The sequence below is a fragment of the Nelusetta ayraudi genome, unplaced genomic scaffold, assembly GCF_046127955.1.
Source record: "Nelusetta ayraudi isolate G7.1 ecotype Tasmania unplaced genomic scaffold, CSIRO-AGI_Nayr_v1 ptg000001l, whole genome shotgun sequence".
Taxonomy (NCBI): domain Eukaryota; kingdom Metazoa; phylum Chordata; class Actinopteri; order Tetraodontiformes; family Monacanthidae; genus Nelusetta; species Nelusetta ayraudi.
In genome coordinates, this window is record NW_027466051.1 from 1,041,690 (window position 1) to 1,052,500 (window position 10,811).

The following is a 10,811-nucleotide window of genomic DNA, read 5'->3' on the forward strand; positions in this document are numbered from 1 at the left end:
TCCTCCCATTTTTTTTTATTTTTTTGTTGTTGTGTCCCAGACGCCGAGAGTGTTAGTGTAGCTATTTACAGGGTTAACCGCCTTGTGAACGGTGGGGTGGTGTGGGATATTGGGGGGTGAGAGGGTGGAGTGGGGGTGTAGTAGATTGGAAGTGAAGGGCGTGCTGCTGGGCGAGCGAGAGAGAGAGAGAGAGAGCTAGCGAGGCCCTAATGCGGCATTTCATTACAGCCTCTGTCAGGATCCCTCTCTTCTTCCTCTTTCACTCCCACCCCCCCACCCTGAACTTGGTAAGAGACCCCCCCCCCCCAAGTGTCGTTCCGACTGAGCGTGCTCCCGCCAAAGGAGCCATTTACAAATAAATGAAAAATGTCACATTTGATTTCACTCCTCTTCGGACGGCGGCGCCGCAGCTTTTGTCACAAACTGTCTTTGTTGTTCTGGTTCTCCCTCTCCCTTTCTCTCTCTCTCTCTCCCTCCCTCTCTCTCTCTCTCTCTCTCTCTCTCTCTCTCTCTCTCTCTCACAGACACCCCTCCCTCCTCCCCCCCGTTCGCCACCGCCGCCGATCGGTTCTGGCAGGTTCACCCCCCCGCCCCCCCACTCCCCCTTCCCCCAAGGTAAGCCCTGCAGACAATGACCTTCCCTTAATGTTGTTAGGAACTCTGATCCCCCCCCCCCCCCCTCCAGCTCCACGACTTCCCCTCATCCTTGTCCTTGGAATGGCTTCTTTTTTTTTGCCAGCGAGCAGGAAGTTGGCGGTGGATTTGGCGGTGGTGGTGATGGGAGAGGATGGGAGGGGGTGTGGTGGGGGTGGGGGGGTTGGGGTGTGGTGGTTGGGAATAAAGAGCTGCTAAAATGGCGTGGCGTGTCGTTTGGAGGGAGCCGCCGCCGCCGCCGTGCCGTCTTTAACCCTTGGCTCTGCGGTTCGTCCTGGGATAACCTCGCCGCGCTCTCGCTGTCACTGCCACAACAGGCAAGGAATTAAAGACACACTGCACCTTTTTTTTCCCTCTCTTCTCTTTCTCTCCTCTCCTCGCGTTTTGTCTGTACAAGTGAGCTTATTTTCATTTGTGGGGGGAAGAAACGTTGCTTTGTCGGGGTTTGGAATCTAAGAAATGTTATCTTGGAGCCGCCGTAGACGTTGATTTTTGATGCCGTAGTTGGGAACTGAAATTTTGCTGGGTGATAGATATGAATGTCTGCGAGATTTTTATACTGTCTTACTGAAAATATTACCGTTTACTGCCTTCAGCCGAACTGAGAAGAAAAAAAAAATCATTTAAATTTTACAGCGTCAACGTTGGAATCGCATTTTTCATATTTGGCGATAAAATTCAGCGCTGCATCCTGCGGAAAAACAGCAACAAAATACTTTGCGACAGCAAAATATCTCATTCCTTTTCTTCCTTTCCACAACAAAACCTTCCATCACTGCACAACCATCGGGGCAAATATCGCATTGGCTCAATATTTCTACAATCTTTCTTTCTTTCTGCCAAACTATCGCAATAAACGTATTATTTATGTCCCCCAAAATGCTGCTATTCCATCTGTTTTTACGAAGCCATTTTAAGATTTAGCCTCTAAGCACTAGCTTGTCTTTATTATTATTATTATTGTTATTATTATTATTATTATTACCATTATTATCATCAGTCGTTTTAGAGGAGCTAATCTTGTGTGGCAGATGCCAGCGAGGGAGGAATCCACCTCGTCTTCCCGGTATCACTGTAGAAACACGCCTGCGAGATGCTATCACGCGTTTAGCTCAGCTTATATACACACACCTACATCCCCTTAATACCCACTCCAGATCCCCAGTCCCTCTGATAACAACACCTAACCCCCTTAGCATGCTATCGATAAATGGCCCAGCGTGGTAATCGACATCAAGTGGCCAGGGCCACTTCTTTTTGCCAAAGCTCCATTGTAGCCTTTTACCAGACACAGGACGACGACTATACATTCACGTAATGCTAACAACAAAGAGCTCTGCGCGACCCCCCGCCGAAGCAGCTGAACGTTTTTTTTTTATTTCGGGGGGGTGGGGGGGTCGCCACTAGAGAGAGAGGAGACGTCTTTTTCATCAGGGGAATAGCTTTTATCAGCATTGCTAATGCAGGCGGCTTCAAAGAAAGAGCGCTACCGCTAGCTCCAGATTTGTCATCCTGTCCTGCTGCATTCACATCCAAAACACCTGTCTGCGCACTTGAAAGCACATCTATATATATATATGTATATATATATATATATATATATATATATATATATATATATATATATATATATATATATATGTATATATATATTTATACGCCATGCTTTTATAAGTTGTTAAGAGTAGAGTCTCTCCTATCACCTTTGCAAGAAGTTTTTTAGCAATTCTCCCGCATCTTTTGAACCGCGATTGGAAGGCAAGCACTCTGTTGCTGCTGCTGCTGCTGCAGGAGGAGAGAACAAAACCAAAAACTTTTTCTTACCTGTGGCGGTGGCGGTGGCAGCGGCTCCCTCCGTCCCGTCTCGCGACTTCACCTTGAGCTGCTCCTCCTAAAGGAAGGCAAGCAGTCGGCGAGGTAGCATTTGTTAGCTCGTAGCGGCTTTTTTTTTTTTTTGAATTATGGAGTACAACCGCCCCCATGCAGGCCTTACAGAATGGGTTGTTAAGCCTCTTTAGTAACACTTTAAAGAGAGAGAGTGAGACTGTGTGTGTGTGTGTGTGTGTGTGTGTGTGTAGGATACAGGGGGGGGGGCTAAGCGATCCTGGAGACGGTGGCGGGAGGGGTGTGTGTGTGTGTGGGGGGGGGGGGTACTGCCGTTTTTAAAAGCTGTTAATGATGCATGTCGCTTCCGAGGTGGGGGTGGTGGGGGGGCTCAGCTCGCTGGATGGTGGCCAGTGGGGGTTTTCCTCACTGCTGTGTGTGTGTGTGTATGTGTGTGTGTGTGTGTGAGCGGGACACCTGTTGTGCTCTCTCTCTCTGGCTACTGACCATCTGTAAGGCAACGGAGGCCGGGTAACTAGAGAGGTAAAGGAGAGTGTTGAAGAGACAGTGGCTGCTGCTGCTGCTGCTGCTGATGACGATGATGATGATGATGATGATGATGACGACGACAACGATGATAAGGAAAGGTGTCAAGCGTGACCTCTGTACAGGTTCATCTATGTCTCCAAGGTCGTCCTTGTCTGGGAGTGCTTTCAGTTTAAGACAACTGAAACTTGCTGAAGCTTTGCTCTGCACTGATTGCTGGATTAGTGTGTGTGTGTCTGTGTGTGTGTGTGTGAGAGAGAGAGAGATGGTGTGTACGTTTAAGAGAGAAACTTAAAAAAAACAAATGTTGGTCAGGTTTTGTCGTTTGGTTCCTCTTCTGTGCTTCCTGTTTGTCGTCTTTACCACTTCCTGTTTCATTTGTTTAATTCTTTAATATCCACCTTCTTCCTCTGGTGTCTGTGTGTTTTACCCGCGTGTAGTTAATCTTCTCCACCCTAATTGCCTCCACATGTTACCCCCATGTTACCTTGATAGGATAATTGATTCATATTCACTCGGTCACTTTTCCACTTCATTGTATCTCCTACTCTTTGAAGGTTCCTGTGTCAGAGTTTTTACTCGACCCGTTTGGTGTAAATTCAATCAAACCAAACATGGAGGTTTTTTTTTAGGCCATTCAGACTCTTGACCACAGCTCCTCCAAGCCTCCTTGGAGGTTTGAAAAAGTGGGCGGACCACACACACACACACACACACAGACACACAGTCAGTCACTGTCAGTGGCAGTGTCTCCAGCCATGATGGAGGCAGATGTGACGGCTGATGGATCCCAGCGAGGAGGTCCGACACGGCCGCCGTCCTCCATCCTGACAGAGACCTTGCTCAGGTGTGGAGAAGGAGGTTGCTCACTTTCTGTGTGTGTGTGTGTGTGTGTGTGTGTGTGTGTGTGTGTGTGTGGTGCCCATGTGAATGATGAGTTCTCTTTACTCAAGGTGACTTCTGAGGACTCATCCATTTCTCCCGTCAATGTCTCCTATTACTTGCTCCAGTGCGCCACTTATGCCACACACACACACACACACACACACACACACACACACACACACACGCAAGCAATCGTGACCTGTTATAGTGTACTCCAACGTATACTGTGGACAACAATAGGAATATTCACAATATTGTGAAAAAAAAATAAAAATATTGCTATTCAAGGCCTCTTCTTTTTTTTTTTTTTGAACACAAGAATTTTCAATTAACTTATATAAAAAAAAAAGAACAACAGGACAGTGACCAAGACACACAGGGGCAGATCCTCAAAGAAGGGCGCGCAGCGCTAAAATGCGGCGGGATTGCGGCCGCAATCTGCGCCACAGATGCGGGGATCCACAAAGGTTTTTGCGCTAATGACATGCAGGCGCAAACACGCCCACACTTGCGGCACCTGAAACAGGTGTGAATGTTGCGGTCTGGCAACCTGAGAGCAGTTTGCACCAAAGGTTAGTGGTGAGTGCGTGTGTTTGACAGTGAAACTCTGCGAGGATAAACGCGCTCCTGTGCGCGCCTGGCATTGCGATGCCTCCTCCGTCTACCAAGACTGCTTCCATAATGGAAAGAAAGTCAAGACGCAAGACGCGTTAGTCACCAACACCTGAGTACCATTTGTATTTTTCATAGCCTATCTAAAATATTGGCATATATACTGTAGTCTGTGCCTATCTATATGTAAGATTTGGGGAGCTATGTTTATATTTCGGGCTTTTCAGACAGGAAAGTTTCACTCAGAAGCCAGAAACACTCTGACAGACAGAAGCTGCGCCTGGTTTTGGTTTGCGGTGTTTGCGTCTGTCAAAGTGCGCGCGGACACGAGCGCAAACTCTTTCTGGATCTGCCGCTGTTTGAATGAGGCATATTTGCATAGAAGGGGGGTGTCATTTTGCGCGTGATGACTCATTTAAATACATTCAAATGAGTCTGGTGCAACCCTGCCACTACATTTTGTGCCGATTTTCACGTTTGCGTCCCCTCTGTGGATCCGAATCACCATTTTTGGCGCTATTTACACGGATTTTCTGGCGCAAAAGCCGCGCAATCGCTTTGTGGATCTACCCCACAGTAATAAGAAAGTAAACGACAAAAACAACAACAAAAAAAAGGGAGGGCGGCGGCATTACAAATACAACATTTTCATACTCCACTGTACAAACCGTCTGTAATCAGGGTAGGTGGTTAAAGAGAGTATCATTGGTCATTCATTTGCTCTACCACTGGGCTCCATATTCTAAAGAACTTCAGGGGGTTACCAGAAAGTTTGTATCTCAGCCTCTCCACATGTAGAATGCTGATGAGTTCCTTCAGCCAAGACTCAAATTTGGGAGCCGAATCCGATTTCGACGGTTTCAGGATAAATCTGTTAGCGATCATCATACCATGAATCAAAGCAGTGCGTGTGTTACAATCCAGTTTTTTCAAAGTGTTGGAGTGTCCCAGCAGAGCAGTCTGGGGGTCAGGTGTTGATATTAAAGGTCAAAGAAAACCACTGAAAAATGAGGGACCCAAAAGTTGTGTAATTTCGGACAGGTCCAGAAGTGATGTGCAAGAGTGCCTTACATTACATTTATTGCATGTATTACATTTATTACACAGTGGACAAAGATTAGATATGATTTTGTTCAATCAGACTCTAGAGTAATGTAATCTATGAACTATTTTGTACTGGATCAATTGGAGTCTTGCATTAATTGAGCAGGATTTAATATTAGCTAATACCTCATCACATGATTCATCCTCAATATCAATACCCAGCTCACCCCCCCTCGCTTGTTTTATTTTAATAGTTGAGGAGTCCAGAGTACTTGAGAAGTAACCAGCTATTGCTGAGATCAGGTGTTTTGCTTCGGGAGGGCCTAGGAGAGACTTGATTAAAGCTGTATTTTCGGGTGGTAATTCATACGACGTAATTCGGACGTAGTCTCTCACTTGTAAGTATCTGAAAAAAATTAGATTTTGGAAGACAGAATTTGGACTGCAGTTGTTTAAATGAGCCAAAGCAAAAATGAGCAAAATAAAGTTCTTTTAGACTAACAATACCCATCCTGCTCCACTCTCTGAATGCTATGTCTGTAAGAGATGGTAAAAAAGCATGGTTCTGCCAGATTGGAGTGTTTACAGAGGTGTCTGGAAGCCCACAACCTTTTCTAATTTGATTCCAAATCCTTTGAGTGTTGGACAGAACAAAAATGATCCTTGCAAGAGGGCCTTGGGGAAGAGAAGAGGAGCGCAGGGAGAGAAGTCTTGCCAACCAAACTTTTTTTTTAATGGCTACCAAAGAAGGCAGGCTGAGCTTGTCCACTCTCTCAAAGCCATACTGCCAGTACACCATAACTCTGACATCTCTGACATTGGCAGCCCAGTAGTAGTGCAAGAAACACAGCAGACCCAGACGCCCACGTTCCCTAGATTTTTGAAGGTGGCTTTTAGAAATCCTATGTGATTTGTACCCCCAAACGAAGAGCAAGATAATGGAGTAGAGAAGCTTAAAAAAAGACTTGGGAATAAAAACAGGGATATTCTGAATTAAATACAAAAGGCTTGGTAGCGTGACCATTTTGATAGTGTTTACTCGCCCAATTAGGGACAAAGGCAATGCTCTCCATTTTTCTATGTCTTCCTTGAGTTTGTTCAATTTTTCCATGAAATTTAATTTAAAAAGGGTGCTCAGTTTTTTTGATATTTTAATGTCCAGATATTTCATATATTCGGTGGTTATCCTGAGTTGAGTCAACGACAAGAATAGTGGGTCCGGGTCATTAGCTAATGATATTAGCTCGCTCTTCTGCCAGTTAATAGTATAACCGGAAACCTCTCCAAGTGAATTGATAAGCTGGAGTAAATGTGGAATTGACTGTTCACGATCGGATACAAACAGGGCCACGTCATCCGCGTGATCAACTCCACCTAGTGTTATAGGTTTAATATGGGCATGCTCCAACACACTAATTGCCAATGGTTCAATAGCCAAAGCAAAGAGGAGCGGCGAGAGGGGGCACCCCTGTCGCGTCCCCTTCTGCAAAGGGAAGGAGGGTAACCTGTCCAGGTTAGTGAGAACGGCTGCTGTAGGTTGAGCATATAGCATGCGTACCCAGGAAATAAAGGATGGACCGAGACCAAACTTATCCAAAACCCTCATCAGATATGGCCACTCCACCTGGTCAAAAGCTTTCTCCGCATGTAGACACAGGATCGATTGTTTAGAAAGTTTGTCAAACGAATTGTACATAACATCCATAACACGTCTAGCATTAAAGATGGAGAATCGATTTGGGATGAAACCCGTCTGATCGGTGTGAATGATGGATTCTATACACTTATTAAACCTATTTGCGAGTATTTTACTGAGTATTTTAAAATCAATAAATCAATCTAAGCTGACGAGCTAAAAGTGTGTGTGGTTTGTCCCCGAGCTCGAAATACTTCCTCCTGAGTCGCAGAAGCTGGTCACTAACCTGGCGTGGTAAGATTGTGTTATATTCATAATTAAGCTTGACAATGTCATTCAGTGTTTGAGAGTTACCTGTGTTTCTGTATAACGATTCTAATTGTGAGATCTCAGAATCAATTTCTTCCAATCAAGTCTTATTTGACTTCTTCAAGGCTGCCTCGTGTGCAATAATATGTCCTCTCATAACGGCTTTGAATGATTTCCAAAAGATGGAGTCCGAAACATCTGAGGTATCATTATTCTCATGGTGTTCTGTGATTTTTAATGACATGTGCTTACAAAAAGTTTTGTCTGTTAACAAAGATGGGCGAAGATGCCAGGACGGGCAAGGCCTCTTCTTCTTCTCCTTCTCCTCCTGCTCCTCTTCCTCCTCCTTCTTCTTTTCTTCCTCCTCCTCCTCCTCCTCCTCCTCCTTCTTCTCAGTGACCCCCATGCTGTTGTCCGCTCTGCCTGGTGCCTCCAATCAGTGCAGCTGCCAGCTCCAATCGGCGAGGTGATTGCGAGACACTCGCCTTGTAGGGAAAGTGACGAGTCAACACTTTGCCGTTGGTTCTGAGCCGAACGCTTTATTAGTGTGTGTTGTTGGCTGTGTCCAGTGGTTTGGCTGGGAGGAAGTCGGCTGTGGTTGGGTTCAGGTTCATGTCCAAGTAATAATAAGAATAAAGATCATAGTAATTCCAGAACTAGTCTTCGGTGGCCTCAGTCCAGAATAATAATTACGGTAATAATGATAAAAGCTGTCTAAATAAAAATAGGTAATAATCTGGGATTAAATCTAATTTGAAACCCTCAATACTATGAAGTTATTTTTTAAAAATCCTCCCTCATGTGTAGAAAAAGTCTCTGAATGGTCTGGTCTAATGATGGTTTAGTCTTTTTCAACCCCTCTCTGGAGGGAATCCGTTTGTTTGTTTGGTTTTTCTTTTTGATTGTGGAAAGAGCTTTAAGACGCATTTAGGTGAGATTTGGCACTTTATGGGTAAAAGTTGATTGAGTGATTGATTGATTGATTGATTGATTGATTGATTGAACAACACTGCATCCACAGTCAAGTCATTAGTAGAAACAAAAAAGCCCCAATCCCCTTGCTTCCTCTTGTACTGAGGAAAGGTTGTCCAACGACGAGCAGCAGCTTCCTGTTTCCTAGCTGTAGCCCCGCCCCCTCCACATTTTGGTACATTGGTGCTTCTCCAAGATCTCCAAATCATCAGGGATCCAGCAGCAGGGTCAGAGGTGAGCAGAAGCAGTCTGGCTCCAACCAACATCTTTCCCTCTGAGTTACTTAAACCATGTGATGTTCACCTGGACTGGTGCGGTCCCCGGGGCCACCCCGCCTCCACTGAACCCCCCCCGCCAATCCCCCTCCCAACCACCCCCCCTCTCTGATAGATGGATGTGCGGCCCGCTAATGGCTCCGGCTTTCCGACAGAATTACTGCGAACCTGCAGAGTGTTTGTTTCGCTCCTCGGATGAGAGGTGATATATTTTTCCTCTTTTCACTCGCAGCCACAGATCGGCCCACAGGGACCCCAAAGATTGTTTTGTTTTTTTTCCCCCCCTCCAGCGGCGGTAACGGCAGCGCCGTCCCTGCAATCAGAAGATGAAACAACAGCAGGGACTCGCTGAATGCCGCCGCTGTTTCTCCCGCTGTCGACAGCGACTTTAATGTGTAAAAGGTGTATTTCAGGCTTTGAAAGGACTGTTGTTTCCTTCCAAAAAAAAAACAAAAAAAAGTTTTACAGTAGTTGTGCTTTGGAGCAGACGTGTTTTGGGTGGTGTTTGCAGGGCGGCCTTCAGCAGTGTTCCAGCGCTGCGGCCTGGTGAGATGACTCTGCTTCTTACTGTTTCCAAACATTGGAGGTGAGAACCAGTCAGAGGACGATGTACCTCTGCAAAACACACCTGCAGAGTTGGAAATCACTTGTCTGGTAGGGAGGCACTGATACCACTCACCGATACGGAACAGGTGGAGTACGAGTATTTGCATTTCAGTACTCAACCATACTCATGCTCAGTATTTTATAAAGCCACTTCACAATTTAGAATTACTTTGATTTTTTAAAAATGTTCACAGATGTTCTGTTATGTGAACAATGTTCCATAGCAAGTTTCACTACAGTACAAATACAAGTTTAACAAAATTGTCAAATATATAATAATAATAATAATAATAATAATAATAATAATAATAATAATAATAATAATAAACTTTTATTTACATCCATATACAACTGGTATTGTGTATTGCACACGTACTTTACGAGAGCGAGTAGAGTACTCACCCCCCGGTATCGGTACCGATATCTGATACTGGTATCAGTATCGGTACTCCCTGGTACAAGTTCCTACAGTTGCGGAGGTTTGTCGCATCGTGCAGTGTCTTCAGTTCTACTTCAGTTTTCAGATCTTTATTGTTTTTCTTTTTTTCATCCTGGACTGCTGTGACGCAAAAACAGGCCCCCTTGCTTAGCCCTTTGTTTACAGTCAGCTGCCACAAATACTGGGGTTTTTATTTCCACCATCAAGGGAAGAAGTATATTTGACCTTTGTGACATCACAGAGAGTTTTGAATTTCCAGGACACACACACACACACACACACACACACACACACTCGCTCTCCAGCTGGAAGAGTAAAGCGCTGTGGACTTTTCATTTATTTATTTTTCCTAATTACAGGGATTTTTTTTTTGCATAATGCTGAACTTTCAACTACATGTGGGTTAAACAGCCGAGTTGTTGGAGTGTGGGAATTCATTTGCAGGCAAGTTGCACTTTTCATGGACTCCGCATTGTTTTCCCTCCCGCCTTTAGCAGTAATTATTTACTTTTTGGATTTAAATAGTGGAATGGAATATTAAAAAGGAAGAAAAAAACATTTCAGGGTTAATTGTGAATGAGTAAAACCAGTTACTAGTTAAGCTCTGTGTTTTTTGGAAATGGATGACGAATATTGTGGTACATGTAAGTAAAACCGCGTGAATACGCAACATTTTTTTCTCTCTCTCTCTCTCCAGAGTCTGAATCCAGTTGGAACCAGCCCGAACCAGCCGGCCGGCCGGAATCACAGGGAGCGCGAGTCGCCGGGAAAATCGTCTCCTTTTGTCGGCCAGCTGACAACCAAGGTATCGGCGGCGGGGATCTCCTCCGCGAAAGGTTAGCTTTGCATTATAATTGCCTCTGACATTTCGCCCGTTTAAATTGACTGGCGAGGACGAGGAGTCGGCCGACTCTCTGGCTGCTTCGCCCAACCGCCTGCATCAGTCCGGCAGCTTTTGTGTTTAAACGCACTCGGGAAATTGGTTGTAGGTATTTTATATTTGTTTATT